The sequence below is a fragment of the Chanos chanos genome, chromosome 5 (genome assembly GCF_902362185.1).
Source record: "Chanos chanos chromosome 5, fChaCha1.1, whole genome shotgun sequence".
Taxonomy (NCBI): domain Eukaryota; kingdom Metazoa; phylum Chordata; class Actinopteri; order Gonorynchiformes; family Chanidae; genus Chanos; species Chanos chanos.
In genome coordinates, this window is record NC_044499.1 from 35,996,355 (window position 1) to 36,022,694 (window position 26,340).

Below are 26,340 nucleotides of genomic sequence, written 5' to 3' on the forward strand. Positions count from 1 at the left end.
AGTGTGATCTACTCAACTGTGATGAGCTGAACCTGAGCCGCATTAAACACACACACACACACACACACACACACACACACAAACATACATACACTGTGAAGGAGGGGAAAAGGGAAAGGCACAGAGACAGAAGTGGAAGTGCAGAATTGTGGTGTTTATTAAAGGAAGTATCACTTAACTGAAAGAAGAATTCCAGTAAACCATGGCAAACTAAACCAAGTGAAACCAAAAAAACAAAATAACTCTATTCAAATAAAGATAAGCAAACTCTGCTCTGACCTCTGTTAGCACAGAGGTCTAAAAACAGCAGAAACAACTTTACCCCTCTTGGCAAAATAGACGCTCCAGCACACATACATATAGTTTGGTGGCCAGAACCTCTATCTTTCCACTAAGAACCAGATAAAGAGCCTGTTTTTCAACAGGTACTCATTTTTTTGGTGGCCCAATCTCGAAAGGTGACTCAGGCAGGTAACAGTGGAGGACATTAATTGCAGAGGCCATCAGTTGGTAAGACTGTGCACTTAATTTAGCAACTGAAAGTAAATAAAAGGTAATGGAAGACAAATGGAGGTTTGTATTATTACATATTGCATATTTATATGCAATGTGATACATGGGGTGGCAACCAGATTGGTGTAATGGCCTATGTGCAAAACCAAGCAAACAAAAAAAAAAAGATAACAACAGCATAAAGTAGTTGCGTAAAAAAACAGAAACAAAAATACAAATAAATACAATATTTATTCCAAAAAAGATGCTGGATTACGTAGTGCTTTTGCTGTCATTGGGGCGCGCCGCGTTGTAGCCGGGCAGCATGGACGCAGAGCGGAGCGCGTCACAACCCCTCTCCTCCTGTGCTTTCCCGGTATTCTTTCTCTGCGCGATCTCAGCAGGTGAGCGCCCGACCGAGACCGCGCATGAGCTGACAATCGCGCCGCTCCGCTGGGTCTTAATGCAAACTAAGTTTCATCCAGGGAAACTGTTACAAATAACCTGTGGTGACTTTACACTGGACAGGGGACATAACGCAGTTACTTTAAATGGAGGAGTCACCGCAACACGTTTTTGTTAATGTCTGGGGTGAGATTAGGGCGTGGTAACCGGTAGCCGTATGTGTTACACTCATGGTCAAGTCGCTATCTGCTCCAGTGACATCTGCTACAAAACACAGTCCACCAAGGCGGTTTGTGAACAATTTTCATAACGACTCACTGTGTTTGAACCCGCATCAATTTTAAGAAATTGCACTGAGTAATATTTTCCATTTTACAGATGTATTTATTCATTTTTAAACACAACAAAAGAGGTTGAAATGGTGTGCTGCATCGCCGTAACCTTTCAATGCTCTTTAAATGTTTTTTTATACTGCCACTGTGTTAAATAAATTGAAAGTAATCAACCCAAGCTGCAAAGTAAACAATCTCAATACGTAGAGTCGTAGACAGTATCCAGTAACCAATGTTCTACGAGGTGGCGCTATTCTTCTGTATCTGAACACTCGCTAATATAATGACGCTGAATAAGATATTAGTCCGCTGTTTCCAAATCTGCTCTTGGGGAACCCACTATCTATCCCTCCTCTAACTCACCTGATTCGACTCACAAGTTCGTCTACACCGCTTGATAAGCCGAAATAATGCGTGTCAGAGCAGGGAGAGGTCTGAAATTTCTTTAACTATGGGCGAACAGGAGAAGGACTTGGAAACGTTTTATTATTCTAAAGCAACATCGACCGCAAAATACAAGATGACACAATCTTAAAACAGTATTTTAGGTATAATTATCCTAAAACAATTCATTTAAAAAAACACTTTCCGGAGGTTTCTGATGCAATAAAACAATTGAGCTTTTATTTCAGCATACCTTCACTTACAAAAAAAAAAAGAAAATAAATTAAAAAGATACGTTATACTATCAAATTTTGATTAAAATAAAGGACAGGGGCTCAGAAATGAGCAGGGTCTGGTGTGGAAGTCAAGAGTTTTGCATTAATGACAACAAAAAGAATGAAATGTTCTGTTTTGGATAGTAAAGCATCACAGCTGTATTTAGACTGAAAAATTACAAAATGGCTTGTGTTCGTCTCTGGTGCTGTTTCTATGTACCACTACAGTAATAACAGTACATAGAGAGGCACTGACCAAAAGAGAGTGAACAGTACAGTAGTTCACACATGGCTGTACATGAAAAGACCCACACACACTAATATCATGACCGTTATATATTCATACTCCATTTTGTCAGTCAGGATCTGTGTGTCTCTCAGTGTTCTTCTTCCTTCTGCTTGCCCATTCTGAGAGATAAGAGAACAGGCAACAGCTGTTAGTCACTGAGTTACATGGTCTAATAAGTTATTACATGGTTAATTAATTATGTTTTTGTGTGTGTGTGTGAGTTTGCGTGAGTGTGTGTGTGTGTGTGCATGTGCGTTTGTGTGTATAATGAGTAGTCTGATGAGTAGTTGTAACATAAGTCTGTACCTGTATATTCAAAGTAGGCGACAGTAATTCCTCCTCCGACTACCAGTAACAGATGAATGGGAATGAGGATGAGGGTATAAATGTGCAGGATGGGAGGGAAGTTTCCTGTTGTAAAATGTTTACACAGTCAAGTTATACGCTCCTCTTTTCAAAGATAAACTTTCACTGAACTGAAATTTTACCACTCATGTCACCATACCTATCATATCTGTGTGATCATCTTCATCATTATTGTTCTGTTAAGTAAAACCTTCTTTACGAGACATATCAGTATGATATACCATATTATTATTATTATTATTATTATTATTATTATTATTATTATCCTGTGCACGTGACAAGGCCACAGAGAAGGAGGATTTACCTTTCACTGTAAGTTTAAATGTTCTGGTTTGATTACTGAGTCTACACCTGTAGTGTCCCTGGTCTGTTTCAGTCAGGTTTGATATGCGTATGGAGGATATTTCTGGAGAGTTCTCCTTAACCTGCTCAACTCTGCCTCTGTATTCATCAGTCACATTGAATACTTCAGTCCAGTCTGAACCAAATACCATCAGGTTTGGTCTTTGGGTCAGTACAGGAGCAGGACAGATTTATAGATTCTCCTGTGTATTGGATGATCTCTGGGTCTTTAGTCTCAGACAGAGTGCAGCCTGCAGAAACAAGAATGTATGTATGTTTCACTGAACTGCTTTTGGCAGCTTTAGACTTCATGACTTTGGTTTGAGGTGGTAGTGACTGAGTGGTACTCAAAATGACTAAAAGAGGGAGAGAAATGGATTCAGATCTCAGGCTAGGTGAATCCCTATCAATGTGCTCTGTAGCTAGAACTTAATACCAAGGATATTTCAGAAGTATTGTACATAACAAAGAAAACAATGTTAGTTGCTCTGGATGAGAGCCACAATAAGATGTGGATTTGAGCTCTTGTGAGTTGACCTCAAAGCACTGTGACTGAACTGCACCGCTGTATAGGACTATATGAGACAGCTACAGCGCATTCCTGATAATGACAGTGATAAAATAAATTACGGATTGACAAGTGATATCCTATGCATATCACATGACCAGAGAGTAAGAGGATTTACCTTTTATTGTTAGTTTAAATGTTCTGGATTGATTGTTACTGAGTCTACACCTGTAGTCTCCCTGGTCTGTTTCAGTCAGGTTTGATATGCGTATGGAGGATTTTTCTGGAGAATTCTCCTTAACCTGCTCAACTCTGCCTCTGTATTCATCAGTCACAGTAAATATTTCAGTCCAGTCTGAACCAGAGCGTTCCCATTTTAGACCATCAGGTTTGGTCTTTGGGTCAGTACAGGAACAGGACAGATTTACAGATTCTCCTGTGTACTGGATGATCTCTGTGTCTTTAGTCTCTGACAGAGTGCAGCCTGTAGAAATACAGAACAGACAACTGTTTCATTCAGCACTGATTACTCAGAGGGGAAAATATGTATAAGTAAACCAAAAGGAGATGCTTCCTACTGATACAATAATTACATTTAGTGGTGATTATTTTCACATGTTTTCATCAACTGGTTTCTCTTTACTCTGTGTTTCATTCTTTAAAGTATATAAATATATATATAAGTAAACCAAGAGTATGCACTTTCAGTTAAATCTTAGTCTAACAAAATACTTCAGTAATTGCTTTCAACAGTAATAAAGTTCTATTGTCATTAAATGGTTTCTCTCAACCTTTGACTGAATTCTTTAAAACTTGCGAGATCTTTTTGTGGTTCTTCAGAGAGGCAAATGAGTTTCCTGTTCACAACAATGTAAGGGAGTGTCTTAAAAGTTACAGACAGCTTGATGTGTTTTTGTTGCTTGTGCATTTGACAGTAGTATTGCCTTGTTTGTCACTTTCTGTTCAAACATATCTCGTCACCATACCTTTGTATTCAAGATTTAGTCACTAGATAAATAAAACAAAAATAATTCTGTAGCCTCAACAAATAGTGAATGAATGCAATAATTACTACTAGAGTGAAGCGGTTAGCAGTTTCCTGCATTTAAAATAGAAATTTTTACATATTGTGTTTTAAAATAAAGATGAAAATCATTCTCTGCTTTCTGAGTTCATCTTTTTTTTCTAATCACATTTTTAGAAAGGAGAGGTGCCCATCACCCTTTGATGTTTCTGATCCATATTTTAAACCATATTTATAGCAGATAATAACAGCAATTTTAAGACAATCAAGCTAATGTTTGTTTATCTGGTAACAGGTAGAGACAGAAGCAGACAGGCTTCTACATGCTGTATCATTTCTGTGTGAATCATGTGCATTATTATTGTACTGTCAAGCAAAACTTTCTTAATATCAGTAGGATTATACCATATTATTCTGGTTTTGGAAAAGAGTTTGATCAAAACAGTGGACTGAAAGTGACTGATGGGTGGATGAACTACACACAACACACAACTCATACTATAATATCAGTTCCTTTCTGTCTTTTCTTCACATATGTTTAGTGCCATACTGACCCATGTTTCATTACAGATATATGGTGTCGCATGGACCTCCCTCTGTTTCATTTGTCACAGTCCAGAAACCAAAGACAGGGAGCAGTGAGCTGTACCTTTAACTGTGAGACTGAAGTTTCTGTGTTGATTCTGATTGATCCAACATGAATACAGTCCCTGGTCGTCTTCAGTCAGGTTTGATATGAGCAGAGAGAGATTTGTGTTTAAATGCTGATCAAAGGTCTGAACTCTTCCTCTGTGGTGTATCTTCAGTTCAGAGGGGGACATGACTTTGTTGTGTGGTGTTCTCCGCTGGACTGTCACAGGTTTATCTGGTGTGTTTTTACAGGAGCAGGACAGGAGTACAGACTCTCCTGAGTATCTATTGATCTCCTCTGTCTGTTTATTCTCATTGAGAGAACAGCCTGCACACACACACACACACACACACACACACACAAAACAATAACAACTAATGATGCACTCTTCATGTTTACCACTGTTTGTATCTCTGACTTTTTGACACGTTACACTAATAGGCCTTGGAAAGTTCTTTTTAAAGCTAATTCCAGTGCTAACAACAGCAAGAACACCAACACTAATAATAACATTGTCATGCCAATGGTATGAGGAAAATCTGGTTAATGGTTCACTGTGAATATTAGACTTAATACTAATATCACTTTGCTGTAACCATAACCTTATTTTTGGAACCTGAACCCAGTGAAATTACAGATATTCTGAAAAACTCTATTTATAGCTCAGCGCTCTGAACACTGAACCTAGAAATTACTCTGAATACCTCCTCATTAGCCGTACATATAATAAATAACAGCATTAAAGTAGCATTAATGAATCTAATGTTGAATAATTGGAAATCAGGTGGAATTAAGATACATCCGCTATACACACACATACAACAGCATCTAAACTGCTAACAAGAAGACGAACAACTAACGGTAGACAATATCCTCGTTACCTAAAGTATGTATGAATGAACAACTACGCGAGCATGAGGCGTTACTCACGAGAAGGCATGCTTAACCAAAAGATCTACCTGAGTGATGTTCTAGTGGAGTTACTTACACACAAAAAGGGGTTGTGAGGAAGGGAGAGAAAAGGGATGAGGAAGAAGAAGAGCAGGCCCAGCCACGTTCAGGTATGAGAGACCGGAGTTACCGAGGTTGGCAGAAGGAGACCGTGAGCGAGACTTCGTGTCGGTGCCGGGAAAGTCTTTTAGCGTCGCGGATCTTCCGTAGCGGTGAGTCTGGGCTGATTCTTCGTGGAGACGAGCAGGACGAAACGGACGGACTTACATTACGGCTGATACAACCGGAGCTCAACTGGAGCTGAACCTTAGCGCAGCTGAACTGAACTTTGGCGCAGCTGAACTGAACTGAGCTATAGGATAGCAGAGACTCTGGCATTTTATCTGATTTGCAGACGGGGGGTGCCGCTATCCTTTTGGGGGGTGTCTCTGCCTGAAAGGCGGAGACACTCCTTGGAATTTGGGAAGTATTAATTTGAGCTCGGTTGAAAGAATTTTACATAACTTTTTTCCCATTAAAGAATAGTAAAATTACGTCCGCGTACTTGAATCTACCGCATTTTATGCTCCCGAACAAGACCAAATATGGTTTCTTTACCATTAAAAACAGCACAGTTACACCGATGGTCATACAATTAGCTGCTCATGACTTGGCTCCTGGCTATTTTTAAGTTTTACCGCGCATTTATGACTATACGAACAGTGCGTATTTAACTGATAATATTGTATGTTTAGTTTCGTTTTTCTTTTGCTCTACATAGTTTGTGCCCGAGTGGAGCAATGCAGATGAGGCCTGTGACATGGTCTGAATTCCATTTTCACAGGGAAACTAACCTCCCGAGGTGATCTAGTCTCTTTCACACTTAAACTTTATCAGCACTTGACCAAATGGTCTGGGGGTTGCTGCGCTAAAACATCGAGCCTGGCGTCTGTTAGGAGTTGTTTCTGCTTTGGTATGCATTGGTCCTACACGCAGGGAGGCCTGGGCCATAAAAGAGAGAACTGGGATCAAAGGGGATAGGGATAGAGAGGTAGAGTGAGGGTGATAGAAATAGACAGAGATGGGTGAAGAAGAGGGAGAGAGTTTACATAACTGCAACTTTAATTACTAAGGAACCTTAAGGTTAACAAATGTCCTTTTCTTTCTGAAAGCTGCGCAGTGTCTGCCCGACAACATTAACATTAACACCAACACTAATAATAACATTAATGTTAACACCAACACTAATGATAACATTAACTTTAAGACCAACACTAATGATAACATTAACATTAACACCAACACTAATGATAACATTAACGTTAACACCAACACTAATGATAACAATAACATTAACGTTAACAACAGCAACAACAACAACAATAATTGCAACTTCTATAGAAACGTACATGAATCTGCTGACAAAAAAAAAAACCTACGGTGAAATGTATTACACACTCTATTACACACTCTACAGTTTTAATAAAGAGATAATGTGCTGTGATGTTTTTAGGAATATTGCGTGAATAATCTACAAGTGAAGAATTAGAGGCTGAAAGGTTTACCTTTAACCCCGAGGTCAACATATTTTGGATCTTTCCCACTGATTCCACACCAGTATCACCCGTCATCCTCTTCAGTCAGGTCTGATATGAGTAGAGAGAGATTTCCTGGAGAATTCTCATTAAACATCTGAACTCTGTCTTTGTAGCGCTCACTCTCTTTGGATCCCAATGGAAACACAGTGTATGTAGGGCTGTGTGTATATGGCTCAGAGTAGCCCCATGTGACTGTCCCAGGTGTGTCCTGTGGGTTTGTACAGGAGCAGGACAGCAGCGCTGACTCTCCTGGGGATTTTTCAGAATGTACCCCTGTTTTCAGTTCACATCCTGCAAGAACACACACACACACACACACAGTCACTCATCTCTCCATCATTCATTTACTTGCCATTCTAATTATACATTTCACCTCACACAGTCTGCACTCCATTCGAAAATTACTTTTCCTGCAGAGTCATTTCAAAATCTTGCAAACTAGGGCCACTGATACGCATAACCCAAATAACAGACTTTACTTGAGAGTAAACAGCCGTACACTAATGTGTCTAGTGGATTGAATTTTCTCAGTTCTGCTTTTCTGAAGACTACATCACAGATTATGGTGCTGTCTTTACACCATAAAACACATGGGAACCTAAATGGTTTGAGGGGAAACACAGAAAAGAGTTGATAGAGAGAAGCCCACATCTTCACTGATGTGTTTAAGACACACGGGGAACACTGGTCTATCTAACATAACAGCCATACAGATACACAAGCAGGATGCTCTTCTCTTTCTTCTCCTTCCTCTCTGAGAACTGAAGGGATGTGACAAATTTTCTCACTCTGGTCACCCCATTACCCAAGTAATTCTGTAAAACAATTCGCTAGTTCATCTGCAATATTCATCATGGAACATAAACCATGTTGGAGAAGTGAGTGTAAAATTTACACTGAGGGCCATAGCAATGAATAGACAGCATATGAGGACTGAGAAAGAAGTGGTATTATTGCAACAGATGTGTGTTCGTTCATCAGAAGAAACAGGAAGACTGTCTTTTCATATTCAAGGTATGATATATAAGCATAGATAGTCAAATATACACCTATTGCGCATTCCTAATCACACTCATACAAGAATAACCATTACATATGAAAGAATAAACACAAACACATTTGTCCACTCAGTCCAGATAACCTATGGACTCACCTGTTGTGAGGTGAAGCACAGAACAGAACAAATAAACAGAGATCCACATCTTCACTGATATTTCTAACACACACAGAACAACACTGGTCAGTCTAACATCAAGACTCGCTTTGCTGGTGTGTTTTGTTCTCTTCTCTGTTTGTAAGACGTCCTCCCTGAGAAAAGGGTGGGTGTGATGAATGTTCTCACTGTGGTTAAATAACACATCTTAAAAACCAGTTCTGCTCCCTTTCTTAATGTTTGCTTTTAACATTCTAGAAATGTTGACATGCAGTTATTTGGGGCGTTTTCCTTTTTTTCTCTTTCCCCAGAATGCTTACAGAAACAAAATGTTTTCTTGGATTTCTAGACAGATCCTATGCATTTATGCACACAAAAGAGTGAATTTATAACAAGCTGAGGGTCAGAAGTAAGATCCTATTTGTTTGTGGTTCTGGTTTGTAGTTCTGGACTGGTATGATTTGTAGTTCTGGACCGGTATGGTTTGTGGTTCTCGTTTTGTTGTGTGTTTGTCATTGTTTCATCACAGAAGCACAAGATTCAGGAGATTTCTAAGCCTACTTTATCCATCTTCTCTCCTTTGATACATGAACCTATTTTAATTCTCCACTAATACCTTTATATCTTAACTCAAACCACAAAACATGCAGCAGATTTGAAGACTGTGGTGAAGCAGAACATGACAAAGATAAAATCCATTGTAGTTTTCTGAATACACTCTTGTCTATGAGATCAACACATTTGACCATGCCAAAAATAAAGCCATGAATACATACTAACATATTCAAATCGGTGATTAATTTGATACATCCTCAATCTATGTAAAATTATAAATAGCTGTGTCAGTAAATTCAAATAAAACTATCAGTATGTTTCACATCAAATTTCTGCTATCAAAGTTTGAACAATATAATGAATAATAATATTTTTCCAGATCAGATAGGAGCTGTGGGCGGCACAGTGGTGCAGTGGGTAGTGATGTCGCCTCACAGAAAGAAGGTCTTGGGTTCGGCTCCTGGCTGGGTGGAGTTTGCATGTTCTCCCCCTGTCTGTGTGGGTTTTCTCTGGGAGATCCGGTTTCCTCCCAAAGATATGCAGGTTAGGCAAATTGGAGACACTAAATTGCCCCTAGGTATGGCTGTGTGTGTGTCTGCCCTGGTCAGTGATAAGGTTATTACATGCAAAGCTGCAAAAACATACAGCTACTGTGCACATCTAATCACACTTACACAAGAGCAGCCATCAGACACAAAAACATAAATGCTCCCATTTCTCAACTCTGTACTATCCAAAGGTGGAGCACAGAACAGATAAACAGACATTCACATCTTTTCTGGTCTTTCCAACATTCCTCAGACACACAGCTTTACCGGTGTGTTTTCTACTCTTTTCTGTATGCAAGTTCTCCTTTTTAAAATAGAAGGGTGTGACTTTTTTTTTTTTAAGTTCATGATGAATACTCTCCCTGTTTCGACAGTGTCAAATGAGACTGTCAGTGAGACAGAGGGTGTGATGTTGCTGTTGAACCTCTAACAGAGTATGTGTATGCTAATGAAAACTCTCCTGAGCTGGTTTTGTTGTCCTGCAAACAGAGACTCACAAGCATCCGGACATAGTGGAGAATAAAGCCAAATGTGACAATTTATCAGACTTGCTCCAGACACTTTATGAATCATTTTAATTTGAACTGTAATTTCAACACAAAACAACAGCAACTGAAACAGTCATGTCATTATGTAGCATTTTCACTGTAAAAAAATGCTAAATGAATACAAACTGGTTTGGATCAAGATAGTTGTGATGCATTCATGTCCACAAAAGAAAGAAAATCTAACATGTCATAATTATACATTTTTTGTTTGGCAATGTTATATTTGCTATATTATATGTAATGCTATATTTTCTGTGAAGCAGACTTACTGAGGTAGAAATGTTAATTCACCATAACTGTATTAGAAATATAACATTACAGTCTGTAGTGGTGTTTCTTTAAACTACCAGAGCAACCAAAGTCCACAGAGACACACCGTCCTCTAGAGAAAGTGTGGTGTATTCATCCACATCACTCTATATATAAAAGAAAGACATACTGTTGCGTTGTGTTGTGTATATATGTCATTCAGGATAAGAAGGATGAAGTACATACTTTAAGTGTTGATTTCAATTTTAAGTTTCTTCATGCTTTTGTCATGAAGATAAAGCTATTTTGAGAAATATTTTGAAAAAACCCATTTTAGCTGTAATGAACTGAACAAAATGTCCATCAAGTGCATACACACACGTACAAGAACAAGCACACACACACACACACACACACACACACACTCATGCAGACTGAAACCATGACACATTCACATGCTTGTGTGTGTATCTGTAACAAAGAGAAATGACAGTTGCTGAAGCTGAAGACCGTCACCCTGCCATCAAAACAAGATGTTGAAACAAACACAAATCTTCTCCTCAACCATTTAATGTTTTTTTTTTTTTAATGGCGTTGAGGAGAAGTGCACACATGGATAATGCTACCAAAGAACACGTGATTGTTCATTGAGGGAGAAGCATATGTTGCTGTCTGCAGTTCAGAGATGCAGGGAAAACTAAGCTTGATTTGACAGCCAGGAAGTGTTCATCTTGTTGCTATATACTGTTACTTACTAGTTCTCTTCTTATTAGATATGCCTATAGCTTATTATAAGATATGCCTATATCTTATAAACACACGCACAAACAGTTTACACCCATCTAATCTGACTTTAGTTCAATCCAGCAGAATTGTCACTGTTCAGTGGACGTTAACCACAGACAACTGAAGATGTGAAAAGTTGTCATTGTTGTCATTTCCTTTTCACAGTTGTACTGCTGTAGCTCTGCAGTAAGTATGCATGCAAATATCACACATGTTACATTTTCATATTGGTTAAAATACATGTTGCACAGAGTAATGGACAGCATAAACTATGTTTAGTTTAAATGTATGACTTTGCCAGCAGCCTGTAGTTTTTGCTGCTCAGGCAGAAGGCACAGAGTGGCTTGTGTTTGTCTTTGGTGGTATTTCTTCAAACGACTAGTTTAACCAAAGTATAGAGAGAGACATCATCCATACTTCAGACATTGTTCTAGTGTGATCTACTCAACTGTGATGAGTTGAACCTGAGCCACAATAAATACACACACACACACACACACACACACATACAAACATACATACACTGTAAAGGAGGGGAAAATGGAAAGGCACAGAGACAGAAGTGGAAGTGCAGAATTGTGGTGTTTATTAAAGGAAGCATCACGTAACTGAAAGAAGAATTCCAGTAAACCATGGCAAACTGAAAGTGAAACCAAAGAAATGAAACAAAATAATTCTATCCGAATAAAGATAAGCAAACTCCACTCTGACCTCTGTCAGCACAGAGGTCTAAAAACAGCAGAAACAACTTTACCCCTCTTGGCAAAATAGATGCTCCAGCACACATACATATAGTTCACTGGCACTTGGACAATCAGACAGAGACACAGACAGAACGACAAAGACAGGGAGCTTCCACACACATACATATAGTTTGGTGGCCAGAACCAAACAACAGACAGAGGGGCTAGCAAACAATAGAACACAACTAATGTATAAATATAAGACCACAGTCAAATAAATATAAGAACTGAGATTTACATAGAATTATTTAGAAGTATTTAACAATTAATCTTATCACACAAAACAAACCAAAACACATTTTAAGAACAATTAGGAAACTCAAGATGATGTTTGGTCCCCTCAGGCAATTAGTGATGATGATTTCCTCTATCTTTCCACTAAGAACCAGATAAAGAGCCTTTTTTTCAACATGTACCCATTATTATGGTGGCCCAATCTCGAAAGATGACTCAGGCTGTCACAACCTGCACCGCCATTTTGGACTTTTAGTTTGCCATGTCTTTGTGCTTTTGTTCTGTGCCTGTCTCCGCCCCTCACCTGTTCCCGTTTGTCTGATTATTACCTTGTTAATTTCGCCCAATCCTGTTTTGCCCTGATTAGTTTTCCTTCTATTTAAGTCCTAGTGTTTTGCCTTGTCTTTGTCTATCGTTGTTTGTGTTAGTTTGCACAACTGTTACGCTGCACCTTTTTGTTATTGGCTTTGCTTTTGTTTTGCACTTGTATTTTGATCTTCATTTTCAGTAAAGTCTTCTGTTTTTTTCACCCACATCATCGTGTCTTGCACTTGGGTCCTGCCCCACACCACCAGCCGTGACAGAACGATAGACCACACAAGGACCCAGCAAGACACTTCTGTCTCCCGGGCAGAGACAGTTCCAGCTCCTGACCTGGGTGCGGCGGGGCTCCCTCTCTCGGTAGGTTCTCCAGCCCCTAATCCAGGGGGGGGAATTTTTTGGGGGGGGGCTCCCAGCCCTAGACCCAGGCACCACATGGACTGTGGTGCTGGGCCCAACCATCTCTAGGGCTGTGTCCGCTCCTGGGTCTCCTGTCTCTGCCACCCTGAATCCCCTCAAGCACGCTCTTCAAGCAGTGACTCCGAAGGCTCCATGGAGGGTGCGCTGCCCAGCGCGAGGAATGCGCTGCCCGGCGCACCATGGAGGGTGCGCTGCCCAGCGCGAGGAATGTGCTGCCCGGCGCACCACGGAGGGTGCGCTGCCCAGCGCGAGGAGTGCGCTGCCCAGCGCGAGGAGTGCGCTGCCCAGCGCGAGGAATGCGCTGCCCAGCGCGAGGAATGCGCTGCCTGGCGCACCATGGAGGATGCGCTGCCCAGCGCGAGGAATGCGCTGCCCGGCGCACCATGGAGGGTGCGCTGCCCAGCGCGAGGAATGCGCTGCCCGGCGCACCATGGAGGGTGCGCTGCCCAGCGCGAGGAATGTGCTGCCCGGCGCACCACGGAGGGTGCGCTGCCCAGCGCGAGGAGTGCGCTGCCCAGCGCGAGGAGTGCGCTGCCCAGCGCGAGGAATGCGCTGCCCAGCGCGAGGAATGCGCTGCCTGGCGCACCATGGAGGATGCGCTGCCCAGCGCGAGGAATGCGCTGCCCGGCGCACCATGGAGAGTGCGCTGCCCAGCGCGAGGAATGCGCTGCCTGGCGCACCCTGGAGGATGCGCTGCCCAGCGCGAGGAATGCGCTGCCCGGCGCACCCTGGAGGATGCGCTGCCCAGCGCGAGGAATGCGCTGCCCGGCGCACCCTGGAGGGTGCGCTGTCCTGCCCTGTTCCCGAGGCCGCTTTCCCGGCCCTGGTCAGCTCCCGTGCTGACGCCCTGTCCTGGTCAGCTCCCGTGCTGACGCCCTGTCCTGGTCAGCTCCCGTGCTGACGCCCTGTCCTGGTCAGCTCCCGTGCTGACGCCCTGTCCTGGTCAGCTCCCGTGCTGACGCCCTGTCCTGGTCAGCTCCCGTGCTGACGCCCTGTCCTGGTCAGCTCCCGTGCTGACGCCCTGTCCTGGTCAGCTCCCGTGCTGACGCCCTGTCCTGGTCAGCTCCCGTGCTGACGCCCTGTCCTGGTCAGCTCCCGTGCTGACGCCCTGTCCTGTTCCCGAGGCCCTTTCCCCGATCCAGCTCAGCCCTCTAGCCATCGTCGAGGCTGTTTTGAAGACTGCCCCGTTCCTGTTCTTCTGCCAGTTTGAAAGTCTGTTCCAGCCAACCCCTCACCTGCTCGGCCGCAGAGGGGGCCCGTCGGCTGCAGCACCTTCGGTCATCCCTCTGTGCGCCCCCCCACCCACCCGGTCTGTTCTGGACTTTTGTTTTTCTTTTGGGCCGTCTGGGAGCCGCCCCTTAAGGGGGGGGCTCTGTCACAACCTGCACCGCCATTTTGGACTTTTAGTTTGCCATGTCTTTGTGCTTTTGTTCTGTGCCTGTCTCCGCCCCTCACCTGTTCCCGTTTGTCTGATTATTACCTTGTTAATTTCGCCCAATCCTGTTTTGCCCTGATTAGTTTTCCTTCTATTTAAGTCCTAGTGTTTTGCCTTGTCTTTGTCTATCGTTGTTTGTGTTAGTTTGCACAACTGTTACGCTGCACCTTTTTGTTATTGGCTTTGCTTTTGTTTTGCACTTGTATTTTGATCTTCATTTTCAGTAAAGTCTTCTGTTTTTTTCACCCACATCATCGTGTCTTGCACTTGGGTCCTGCCCCACACCACCAGCCGTGACACAGGCAGGTAACAGTGGAGGACATTAATTGCAGAGGCCAACAGTTGGTAAAATTGTGCACTTAACTAAGCAGCTGAAAGTAAATAAAAGGTTATGGAAGACAAATGGTGGTTTGTGTTTTTACATATTGCATATTTATATGCAATGTGATACATGGGGTGGAAACTAGACTGGTGTAATGGCCTATGTGCAAAACCAAGAAAACAAAAAAAAATGATAACAACAGAATAAAGTAGTTGCGTAAAAAAACAGAAACAAAAATACAAATAGATACAATATTTATTCCAAAAAAGATGCTGGATTATGTAGTGCTTTTGCTGTCATTGGGGCGCGCCGCGTTGTAGCCGGGCAGCATGGACGCAGAGCAGAGCGGAGCGCGTCACAACCCCTCTCCTCCTGTGCTTTCCCGGTATTCTTTCTCTGCGCGATCTCAGCAGGTGAGCGCCCGACCGAGACCTTGCATGAGCTGAGAATCGCGCCGTTCCGCTGGGTCTTAATGCAAACTAAGTTTCATCCAGTTTGAAGAGAATCTCAGGGAAACTGTTACAAATATCCTCTGGTGACTTTAGACTGGACAAGGTACATAACGCAGTCACCTTAAACGGAGACGTTACCGCTAAACGTTTTTGTTAATGTCTGGGGTTAGGTGAAATTGACCTAACCCCAAACATTCTGGGGTTAGATTAGGGCGTGGTAACCGGTAGCCGTATGTGTTACACTCATGGTCAGGTCACTATCTGCTCCACTGACCTCTGCTACAAAACACAGTCCACCAAGGCGGTTTGTGAACAATTTTCATAACGACTTACTGTGTTTGAACCCGCATCAATTTTAAGAAATTGCACTGAGTAATATTTTCCATTTTACAGATGTATTTATTTATTTTTAAACACAACAAAAGAGGTTGAAATGGTGTACTGAATCGCCGTAATCTCTCAATGCTCTTTAAATGTTTTTTGTTTATACTGCCACTGTGTTAAATAAATTGAAAGTAATCAACCCAAGCTGCAAAGTAAACAATCTGAATACGTAGAGTCGTAGACAGTAACCAGTAACCAATGTTCCACAAGGTGGCGCTATTCTTCTGTATTTGAACACTCGCTAATATAACGACGTTGAATGAGATATTAGTCCGCTGTTTCCAAATCTGCTCTTGGGGAACCCACTATCTATCCCTCCTCTAACTCGCCTGATTCGACTCACAAGTTCGTCTACACCGCTTGATAAGCCAGAATAATGCGTGTCAGAGCAGGGATAGGTCTGAAATTTCTTTAACTATGGGCGAACAGGAGCAGGACCTGGAAACGTTTTATTATTCTAAAGCAACATCGACTGCAAAATACAAAATGACACAATCATAAAACAGTATTTTAGGTACAATTATCCTAAAACAATTTATTTAAAAATACACTTTTGGGAGGTTTCTCATGCAATAAAACAATTGAGCTTTTATTTCAGCACATCTTCGCTTACAAAACAAATGAAAAAAAATTAAAAAGATACATTATACTATCACAATTTGATTAAAATAAAGGACAGGGGCTCAGAAATGAACAGGGGCTGGTGTGGACTAAGTCAACAGTTTTGCATTAATGACAACAAAAAGAATTAAATGTTTCTGTTTTGGATGGTAAAGGATCACAGCTGTATTTAGACTGTAAAATTACAAAATGGCTTGTGTCTGTCTCTGGTGCTGTTTCTATGTACCACTACAGTAATAACAGTACACAGAGAGGCACTGACCAAAAGAGAGTGAACAGTACATTAGTTCACACATGTCTGTACATGAAAAGACCCACACACACTAATATCATGACCGTTATATATTTATACTCTATTTTGTCAGTCAGGATCTGTGTGTCTCTCAGTGTTCTTCTTCCTTCTGCTTGCCCATTCTGAGAGATAAGAGAACAGGCAACAGCTGTTAGTCACTGAGTTACATGGTCTAATAAGTTATTACATGGTTAATTAATAATGTGTTTGTGTGTGTGTGTGTGTGTGTGTGTGTGCGTGTGCGTGTGCGTGTGCGTGTGCGTTTGTGTGTATAATGAGTAGTTTGATGAGTAGTTGTAACATAAGTCTGTACCTGTATATTCAAAGTAGGCGACAGTAATTCCTCCTCCAAGTACCAGTAACAGATGAATGGGAATGAGGATGAGGGTATAAACGTTCAGGATGGGAGGGGAGTTTCCTGTTTTAAAATGTTTACACAGTCAAGTTACACGCTCTTCTTTTAAAGATAAACTTTCACTGAACTGAAATTTTACCCAACATATCACCATACCTATCATATCTGTGTGATCATCTTCATCATTATTGTTCTGTTAAGCAATACCCTCTTAACGAAACATATCAGTATGATATACTATATTATTATTATTATTATTATTATTATTATTATTATTATCATTATTATTATCCTGTGCACATGACACAGCCACAGAGAAGGAGGATTTACCTTTCACTGTAAGTTTAAATGTTCTGGATTGATTATTGAGTCTACACCTGTAGTCTCCCTGGTCTGTTTCAGTCAGATTTGATATGCGTATGGAGGACTTTTCTGGAGAATTCTCCTTAACTTGCTCAACTCTGCCTCTGTATTCATCAGTCACAGTAAATACTTCAGTCCAGTCTGAACCAAAGCATTCCCATTTTATACCATCAGGTTTGGTCTTTGGCTCAGTACAGGAACAGGACAGAAGTATAGATTCTCCTGAGTATGTGATGATCTGTGTGTCTTTAGTCTCTGACAGAGTGCAGCCTGTAGAAATACAGAACAGACAACTGTATCATTCAGCTCTGATTTACTGATTACTCTGTGGGTAAATGTACATAAGTAAAACAAGGGTAGATGCTTCCCACTGAATTACATTCAGTGGTGATTATTTTCACATGTCTTCATGAACTGGTTTCTCTTTACTTTGCGCTTTATTCTTTAAAACTTGCGAGATCTTTTTGCAGTTCTGAGAGGCAAATGAGTTGCCTTTTCACTACAGCTTTAGGGAGCGTCTTAAAAGTTGCAGATGGCTTGCTGTGTCTTTTTTAAAACTGCATTTGACAGCAGCATTGCACTGTTCATGCCTTTCTGCTCAAACATGTCTCATCACCATTCCTTTCTATACCATTTTATTACTGCTCACAATGTTTTAAGTCCTCTCATATGTTGGCATAAATGTCCTCCTCTGAGCAAGCTGACATATTCCAGTGTGAATACCCCCAGGATCATGTTTTCACAGCCAGATAATTCCTCATTGACATGTAATGGAACTGCATGTAGATTATTTGCCTTTTATGATGTATCCTCTTTAAGTGAATAAAGTAACATTAGCAGTGGATAAGTCTCCGGGTTATTAGACTATTAAAAACATGTGACACTACTTGACCAGTTTTGCCTGTCATAAATGCCCATAACAGCTCTTTAGAACACATTGTTTAATGTTGGCTTAATTAGGAAGGCCAGGTGTTGACACCGGTTTGGCAAAAGGTAATATGGACAGTGATGAGTCGCCCTACTTTGTTGAGCTGATTATTGTCATGCTAACTGGTCTCATAAGATTGTTCTGTGATTGGCTAAACATATTCATTGTGTAGTAAAAACTGAATGTAAAAACTGACCAGAGAATCAAAGTCATGAATCATAACAAAGAGAAAACCTATTATAAATACTATAAACACTTAAGTTCATTTACATTTGTATAACAATGACTAATCAAAGCTGACATAATTTCTCATGAATGTCTGTTTCAGTGGACTTATCAGGCGAGAGGCAGAGACGGGGGTCTAAATATGAGCTCATCTGAAACCCATATCTTTATCCTCCTGACCTCTGACCTTGTCTATCATTTATTTACAAAAAACATGGAGCTGGAATTTAGAGATGCCGTGTAACCCATTCTCATTGCAACCACTAACATGATCCAAATTCACTGGATAATAAAAAAAATTAAATAATGTCAGTAACGCCAACAAATAATGAATGCAGTAATAGCCACTGGTGTGAATTTGATAAAAGAAATGACAGGGAAGGACTATCTGACCATCGTATAAAGTATTGTTTGTATGTAAACCTCTCAAACCAAGAGGTGCTCACTAGCTCCACGGAATGAATGTGTGCACATGTCATGGATATAACAGCTCTATGTGCTTCACTATATCAGCTAAACTACCTATACGCACACTTAGTGTGAGTTACTCTGAATAAGAGTGTCTGTAAATACAGGAATCAACAATGCCGTTGTCAGCATCACTTCACTGGTTGTCAGTCAGAGGAGAAACAGTTCAACTTTCAACTGAAATTGTAACAAGAATACACATCACAGTATGGGCTTCTCCTCTTCAGTAGACAACAAAAACGAGATATTAAATATTAGCCTGTTAAAGTCATGCTATTATCAAAACTGTATGGCAGATTAATGGTCTAATTCATTCTGTTAACCACCAGAGAACCAAGCCTGCTGTAGCTCTTATAACATTTCTCATATAAATCAGTCTCAGTAACTTCCTAATTTTTTATAATATAGTCCCAATACCACAGAAACAGAAGTCAGATTTATGACTGCCTGTGATGTATTATACACTATTTAAACGTGAAGTAGGGAAATAGAGCCTGCAGACAAGTCTGTCCAAACACTGGCATTGGTTATTTAATGTGACAATCAGTGATCTACTTAACCCTTCATTTCTCATCATGACTTCTTTTCTACAACATGATGTTCTTTAAGGTTTTGTTCTGTTGTGTTTGTTTGTCTTGTTTCTGTTTGAGAGAGATGGAAATCATACAGTAGGAGCAGAGAGCTGTACCTTTAACTGTGAGACTGAAGTTTCTGTGTTGATTCTGATTGATCCAACATGAATACAGTCCCTGGTCGTCTTCAGTCAGGTTTGATATGAGCAGAGAGAGATCTGTGTTTAAATGCTGATCGAAGGTCTGAACTCTTCCTCTGTGGTGTATCTTCAGTTCAGAGGGGGACATGGCTTTGTTGTGTGGTGTTCTCCACTGGACTGACACAGGTTTAGCTGGTGTGTTTTTACAGGAGCAGGACAGGAGTACAGACTCTCCTGAGTATCTACTGATCTCCACTGTCTGTTTATTCTCATTCAGAGAGCAGCCTGCACACACACACACACACACACACACACACACAACAATAACAACTAATGATGTACTCTTCATGTTTACCACTGTTTGTATCTCTGACTTTTTGAAACATTATACTGATAAGTCTTTTGTTAGGATTCTTGTGTTTGTCTTATGTTTCTTAATTACAAACAACAACAACAGCAGCAACAACAACAACAACAATAAACAACTCTTATGTTTCTTAATTACAAACAACAACAACAGCAGCAACAACAACAATAACAATAAAAAGCTAATAATAATAATAATAATAATAATAATAATAATAATAATTGCAACTTCCATAGAGTATAATATGAATCTAATGACACTGCTGTGATGAGATGTAAACTACATTGTTTTAATGAGGAGATAATGTGCTGTGATGGTTTTTTAGGAATACTGCGTGAATAATCTACAAGTGAAGAATTAGAGGCTGAAAGGTTTACCTCTAACTGCGAGGTAAACATATTTTGAATATTGCCCACTGATTCCACACCAGTATCGCCCCCCATCCTCTTCAGTCAGGTCTGATATGAGTAGAGAGAGATTTCCTGGAGAATTCTCATTAAACATCTGAACTCTGCCTTTGTAGCGCTCACTCTCTCTGGATCCCAATGGAAACACTGTGTATGTAGGGCTGAGTGAATCTGTATCAGAGTAGCCCCATGTGACTGTCCCAGGTCTGTCCTGTGGGTTTGTACAGGAGCAGGACAGCAGCACTGACTCTCCTGGAGACTTTTCAACATGTGCCCCTGTTTTCAGTTCACATCCTGCAAGAACACACACACACAGTCACTCATCTCTCCATCATTCATTTACTTGCCCCTCTAATTATACATTTCACCTCACACAGTCTGCACTCCATTCGAAAATTACTTTTCCTGCAGAGTCATTTCAAAATCTTGCAAACTAGGGCCACTGTTACGCTTAATCCAAATAACAGACTTTACTTGAGAGTAAACAGCCGTACACTAATGTGTCTAGTGGACTGAATTTTCTCTGCTCTGCTTTTCTGAAGACTACATCACAGATTATGGTGCTGTCTTTACACCATTAAACACATGGGGGCCTAAATGGCTCGAGGGGAAACACAGAAAAGAGCTGATAGAGAGAGGCCCACATCTTCACTGATGTGTTTAACACACAAGGGGAACACTGGTCTATCTAACAAAACAGATACACACGCAGAATGCTCTTCTCTTTCCTTTGCTTCCTCTCTGAGAACTGAAAGAATGTGACAAATTTTCTCACTCTGGTCACCCAGCACATCCTCAAACATCCTCAAGTTTTGTTTTGAGAAATACTTTAGAAATACTTTTAGAAAAATAAAATGGATTTACAATTGCAGACGGTGTTTTAGCCAATCACTATTTTGGACTAACACAGGACCTCATTGAATGAACACACACACACACGCACACACACACACACACAGATAAACAATATGTATGTTTTTATCTGTAAAAAAGAAAAAAAGCAAATATTGCATATTTGTTGTATTACTGTTCCAAGGTGTATAGTTAAACAGAATTATGCTGCCATGGTATGCAAGTCTAATTTTAAAAATGTTTTTTGTTCTGTGTCCTTATTTGGGTGTATTATGGTCATTCTGCGATTTCTGATATTATTATACTCCATCAACCACTCAAGAAACCACTATGAGCAGATGACAGGAATTATGGTTTTCTGGCATCTATGGATGACACAAGTCATAAATGATTGAAAAGATAGTTACTGCAAACCATCACCTGAAATCTGAGAGACAAACACTGTCAAAACCTGTGTCCAGTCATGAATAAACCAGTAAACCAGACTATTTCACTATTAGAGTATTCATGGTACAGACAGGACTCTAAATGCTCTCTCACTTATACGCTTATTTGAAAAGATATAGTAGAGAAAACACCCAAGTGAATTCTGTAAAACAATTCACTAGTTCATCTGCAATATTCATCATGGAACATAAACCATGTAGGAGAACTCAGTGTAAAATTTACACTGAGGGCCATAGCAATGAATAGACAGCATATGTGGACTGAGATAGAAGTGGTATTATTACTACAGATGTGTGTTCGTTCATCAGAAGAAACAGGAAGACTGTCTTTTCATATTCAGGGTTGACACATAGGGACAGACAGTCAAATATACACTTATTGCACATTTCTAATCACACTTATACAAGAATAACCATTACATATGAAAGAATAAACACAAACACATTTGTCCACTCAGTCCAGATAAACTATGGACTCGCCTGTTGTGAGGTGAAGCGCAGAACAGAACAAATAAACAGAGATCCACATCTTCACTGATATTTCTAACACACACAGAACAACACTGGTCAGTCTAACATCAAGACTCGCTTTACTGGTGTGTTTTGCTCTCTTCTGTTTGTAAGATGTCCTCTCTGAGAAAAGGGTGGGTGTGATGAATGTTCTCACTGTGGTTAAATGTCACACTGGTGGTGTGGTGCAGGAACCAAGTGCAAAGACACGATGATTGAAGTTGGAAAAAAAAAAAAAAAAAAAAAAAAAAAAAAAAAAAGGAGGACTTTACTGGAACCGAAGATCAAAATACATGTGCAGAACAGGAACAAAAACTGGTAACAAAAAGGTGCAGCGTAACAGTGTGCTCTAAAACACAAACAATAGACAATGCAAACACTAGGACTTAAATACAGAGAGAAACTAAGCAGGATTGGATAAAACTAACAAGGTTAATAATGAGACAAACGCGAACAGGTGGGGGGCGGAGACAGACAGAACAGGCACACAAGGACATGACAAACTAAAAGTCCGAAATGAGGTGCAGGCTGTGACAGAGCCCCCCCCTTAAGGGGCGGCTCCCAGACGACCCAAAACAAAAACTAAGTCCAGAACAGACCGGGTGGGTGGGGGGGCGCACAGAGGGATGACCGAAGGTGCTGCAGCAGACGGGCCCCCTCTGCGGCCGAGCAAGTGAGGGGTTGGTTGGAACAGACTTTCCAAACCGGCAGAGGAACAGGAACGGAGCAGACTCTTCAAACAGCCTCGACGTCGGCTAGAGGGCTGAGCTGGGTCGGGGAAAGGGCCTCGGGAACAGGACAGGGCGTCAGCATGGGAGCTGACCTGGGCCGGGCATCAGCATGGGAGCTGACCTGGGCCGTGAAAGCGGCCTCGGGAACAGGGCAGGGCAGCGCACCCTCCATGGTGCGCCGGGCAGCGCATTCCTCGCGCCGGGCAGCGCATCCTCCATGGTGCGCCGGGCAGCGCATTCCTCGCGCCGGGCAGCGCATCCGCCATGGTGCGCCGGGCAGCGCATTCCTCGCGCCGGGCAGCGCATCCGCCATGGTGCGCCGGACAGCGCATTCCTCGCGCCGGGCAGCGCATCCGCCATGGTGCGCCGGGCAGCGCATTCCTCGCGCCGGGCAGCGCATCCGCCATGGTGCGCCGGGCAGCGCATTCCTCGCGCTGGGCAGCGCATCCTCCATGGCGCCTTCGGAGACACTGCTTGAAGAGGGTGCTTGAGGGGATTCAGGGTGGCAGAGACAGGAGGCCCAGGAGCGGACACAGCCCTAGAGATGGTTGGGCCCAGCACCACGGTCCATGTGGTGCCTGGGTCTAGGGCTGGGAGCCCCCCCCCCAAAAAAAATTCCCCCCCCCCCCGGGTTAGGGGCTGGAGAACCTACCGAGAGAGGGAGCCCCGCCGCACCCAGGTCAAGAGCTGGAGCCGTCACTGCCCGGGAGGCAGAAGTATCTGCTGGGTCCTTGTTTGGTCTATCATTCTGTCACGCTGGTGGTGAGGTGCAGGACCCAAGTGCAAAGACACAATGATGACGGTGAAAAAGGAGGACTTTACTAACAAACTGAAGATGAAGATACAAGTGCAAAAAAGGAACAAAACCAATAACAAACGGCTGCAGCATGACAGTTGTGCAAACTAATACAAACAACAATAGACAAAAGACAAGGCAAACACTAGGGCATAAATAGAGGGAGAACTAATCAGGGCAAAACAGGATTGGGTGAAATTAACAAGGTAATAATGAGACAAAACAGGAACAGGTGAGGGGCGGAGACAGACACAGAACGGGAGCACAAAGACATATCAAACTAAAAGTCCAAAACGGAGGTGCAGGCTATGACATTAAATAACACATTTTAAAAACTAGTTCTGCTTTCTGTCTTAATGTTTGCTTTTAACGTTCTAGAAATGTTGACATGCAGTTATCTGGGGCGTTTTCCTTTTTTCTCTTTCCCCAGAATGTTTACAGAAACAAAATGTTTTCATTGATTTCTAGACAGATCCTATGCATTTATGCACACAAAAGAGTGAATTTATAACAAGCTGAGGGTCAGAAGTAAGATCCTATTTGTTTGTGGTTCTGGACTGGTATGGTTTGTAGTTCTGGACTGGTATGGTTTGTAGTTCTGGACTGGTATGGTTTGTGGCTCTGGACTGGTATGGTTTGTAGTTCTGGACCGGTATGGTCTGTGGTTCTCGTTTTGTTGTTTCGTTCTCGTTTTGTTGTTGTTTGTTGTTTGTCATTGTTTCATCACAGAAGCACAAGATTCAGGAGATTTCTAAGCCTACTTTATCCATCCTCTCTCCTTTGATACATGAACCAATTTTAAATCTCCATTAATACCCTTATATTTTCACTCAAACCACAAAACATGCAGCAGATTTGAAGACTGTGGTGAAGCAGAACAAGACAAAGATAAAATCCATTATAGTTTTCTGAATACACTCTTGTCTATGAGATCAACACATTTGACCATGCCAAAAGTAAAGCCATGAATACATTCTAACATATTCAAATCGGTGATTAATTTGATACATCCTCAATCTACGTAATATCATAAATAGCTGTGTCAGTAAATTCAAATAAAACTATCAGTATGTTTCACATCAAATTTCTGCTATCAAAGTTTGAACAATATAATGAATAATAATAATATTTTTCCTGATCAGATAGGAGCAGTGGGTGGCACGGTGGTGCAGTGGGTAGTGATGTCGCCTCACAGAAAGAAGGTCTTGGGTTCGCTTCCTGGCTGGGTGGAGTTTGCATGTTCTCCCCCTTTCTGTGTGGGTTTTCTCTGGGAGCTCCGGTTTCCTCCCAAAGACATGCAGGTTAGGCAAGTTGGAGACACTAAATTGCCCCTAGGTATGGCTGTGTGTGTGTCTGGCCTGGTCAATGATAAGGTTATTACATGCAAAGCTGCAAAAACATACAGCTACTGTGCACCTCTAATCACACTTACACAAGAGCAGCCATCAGACAAAAAAACATAAATGCTCCCATTTCTCAACTCTGTACTATCCAAAGGTGGAGCACAGAACAGATAAACAGGCATTCACATCTTTTCTGGTCTTTACAACATTCCTCAGACACACAGCTTTACTGGTGTGTTTTCTACTCTTTTCTGTATGCAAGTTCTCCTTTTTAAAATGGAAGGGTGTGACTTTTTTTTTTAATTCATGATGAATACTTTCCCTGTGTCGACAGTGTCAAATGAGACTGTCAGTGAGACAGAGGGTGTGATGTTGCTGTTGAACCTCTAACAGAGTATGTGTACACTAATGAAAACTCTCCTGAGCTGGTTTTGTTGTCCTGTAAACAGAGACTCACAGGCATCCGGACATAGTGGAGAATAAAGCCAAATGTGACAATTTACCAGACTTGCTCCAGACACTTTATGAATCATTTTAATTTGAACTGTCATTTCAATACAAAACAACGGCAGCTGAAACAGTCATGTCATTATGTAGCATTTTCACTGTAAAAAAAATCCTAATTGAATACAAACTGGTTTAGATCAAGATAGTTGTGATGCATTCATGTCCACAAAAGAAAGAAAATCTAACATGTCTTAATTATACATTTTTTGTTTGGCAATGTTATATTTGCTATATTATATGTAATGCTATATTTTCTGTGAAGCAGACTTACTGAGGTAGAAATGTTTATGCACCATAACTGTATGAGAAATTTAAGCTTACAGAGTGACTTATGTTCGTCTGCAGTGGTGTTTCTTTAAACTAGCAGAGCAACCAAAGTCCACAGAGACACACCGTCCTCTAGAGAAAGTGTGGTGTATTCATCCACATCACTCCATATATAAAAGAAAGACATACTGTTATGTTGTGTTGTGTATACATGTGTATATATGTCATTCAGGATGAGAAGGATGAAGTACGTGCTTTAAGTGTTGATTTCAATTTTAAGTTTCTTCATGCTTTTGTCATGAAGATAAAGCTATTTTGAGAAATATTTTGAAAAACCCCATTTCAGCTGTAATGAACTGAACAAAATGTCCATCAAGTGCATACACACACGTACAAGAACAAGCACACACACACACACACACAC